At 38.8% G+C, this 2,519-nt stretch overlaps 1 non-coding gene across 1 annotated transcript; it reads right to left on the bottom strand.

Annotated features, from left to right (window-relative positions):
• Nucleotides 1–248: 248 nt before the first annotated feature.
• TRNAG-CCC lies at nucleotides 249–319 on the bottom strand. The gene has a single exon. It is a non-coding gene; the product is annotated as a tRNA-Gly (tRNA).
• Nucleotides 320–2,519: the final 2,200 nt, after the last annotated feature.

Consider the following 2,519-nt stretch of genomic DNA (forward strand, 5'->3'; position numbering starts at 1 on the left):
CATTGTGAGCGGAATCAGTGTTGATCGCGACCGTGATCTACACTATAACCATACATGATGAGGGGTATCATCCGATATTTCTTTATCCATTTTGAGTCCAAATCTGCTCCGAATTCGTAGTCCGATATAATCCGTATTCGAATCCGCATCCGGTTATTATCCGCTCCGCTCCGCTCCGAATCCGTTAAAAAAATATGGTAAATGCAGTATTCCGATCCATTTACATCCCTAGGTGACAGTTTAAACAATGCGCATCCAGGGAATCGAACCCTGTTCAGTACCGTGGGAGGGTACTATGATACCACTACACCAGATGCGCTCATTTGGTGATGCATCTTTCCTTTCCAGTAGGAGAACTGGCGCTCTAGAGTATTCAGAACTGAAAAAAAGAAAAGACAAAATGTATATACAACAAGTGGCATAATCAAAAACACGTAGAAAACAACAAGTGGCATTCATCACTAGGTTAATAGGTTAGTTGCCATAAAAGATATAATACAACATATAAATGTATATAAAGCATTCAAGATTGATAATACAATAACATAAAATTATATATATATATATATATACACACACACACACACACGTTGGAGACGTATCATGTTGCTAGCTACTATAACCAGGATTTTGTGTTGCCCGGAGTTATTTTTCATGTCTTTCTGTTTTTGTTCATCATAGTGAAAACTGGTCCCGTTTCTTTAAACACCCCCCCCCCCTCCGCCAAAAAAAGGCCTAGAAAAATGTGCTAATTTCTAGTTCATCTTTATCTAAAACTTTGGCGATAAGACCGGTCAGATGGCACGGTGACACCTTTATATTTGTAGGAAAAACTCATGAACGAGGTAAAGATGCTAATTCAGATGCTTCCCATTACATCTAGAAAACATGGTGAAATTACTAGAGGAAAAACGATAAAAATAAGGAATGTGTATCCAGTGAATGGGAGGGTGCTATGATACCACTACACTAGATGCGCTTCATGATTAATTCCTTTTTTGGTAATCATAAATTTGGATTCTAGAGTACTCAGACCTGCAACCGAATGAAAAAAAAGAAAGCAGAAATGGAGATCTGAGCTACATCCCCTTGTTGATTAATGTTAATTAGCATAATTATTCGAGCAAAGCACCTTCTCGACGTACCTGACCATGAACAATGGGTTTTGGGCCGTGCAATGTTTTGACAGATAGTTGCAACAGCGTCACCATGTATCAGAGTTATTATATGACATATTCCTATCCAGTTGAACTAGATTATAGCAACACCATGTCTATATTGATCAGATTATTACGGTGCTTTGCTGCCCCCACACAAGTGTTCCAGAAGATTCAGGTAGAGCAGACTGATGTACTTCTGTTGTATCTCTAACCCCATTCCCCCCTTCTCTAATCTTGTTTTTGTAATTTTTTACTTCTCCTACTCGCAATGAACAGCAGTGGCCCTGCCTTTTCGTAAAAAAAGGGACCAGGTTATTACGGTGCTTTGCTTCTTCTGGAGCAGGGGGGAACACAACCGATTTTTATCATCAGAAACCAATCAAAATATAGCTTTCAGTGCATTTCATACAGCCATGGCATCACTGATTTTCAGTATTCGGATTTCTAATGACCTAAGGATTCACTGTATCTCCTACATGTGAAGTTTGACAACAACTAAGGAGTAAGAAGTCTTCTTAACTGCAAACTGAAGAGTTATACGATGTATCTATGCTATATTGTGACCGTTACATGGTGTACATCATGTTAATGTTTGAAACAATGGTGGGTCTATGCTATATACAACTTTTACAACGTTCGCCCCTTTTTAACTTTCAGTTTTTGTTGTTACTAAGGAGTGGTTGCACTTTAGTCGTTGAGATGGTTAGTAGTTTTAGTTTGGACAATCCCTTCTCTGTGCTTAATAATGGGATCTTTCATGTTGAATGCACACTTTGGTCCTACTGATTTTGGCAACTGGGTAGGAATAAGTTATGAGCTTTGGTTGATTGGCTTTCACCAGTCGGTCACCCTGGGTGTTTGGGTACCCGAACCCGGACCGAACCGAATTATCGGGTAATTCGGGTAAGGGTTCGGTTCTCATTTTTTGACTATTAGGTTTTTGGGTTAGGGTTCGGGTTCTAGTGTGGAAAACCCAAAATACCCATACTACCAAAATTATTCATGCTATTCAAAAATGTTATGCTATTATTACACTAACTTGTTACCCATACTAACTAAAATACTCATATTACCAAAAATACTCATACTATCCGAGTTATTCATATTAAAAGTTGATGTATGCTCGGAATATTTTGGGTATTTTGGATACCCGAATTACCCGAACCGAAATATTGGGTAATTTGGGTTCGGGTATTTTTCTAACAGAAATAATTTTGATTTCCATTTTCGAATACCCGAACCGAAATAACAAAAATACCCGAATGCTCAGGCTGACCAGTCAGGGAAAAAGGTTTTTGTAAGTGTTGCTAACTGGGGCCTTTCTTTCCTGGTGCTACTGCTTCTGTGACCATGATGTGT

The sequence above is a fragment of the Hordeum vulgare genome, chromosome 7H (assembly GCF_904849725.1).
Source record: "Hordeum vulgare subsp. vulgare chromosome 7H, MorexV3_pseudomolecules_assembly, whole genome shotgun sequence".
NCBI classification, from domain to species: Eukaryota; Viridiplantae; Streptophyta; class Magnoliopsida; order Poales; family Poaceae; genus Hordeum; species Hordeum vulgare.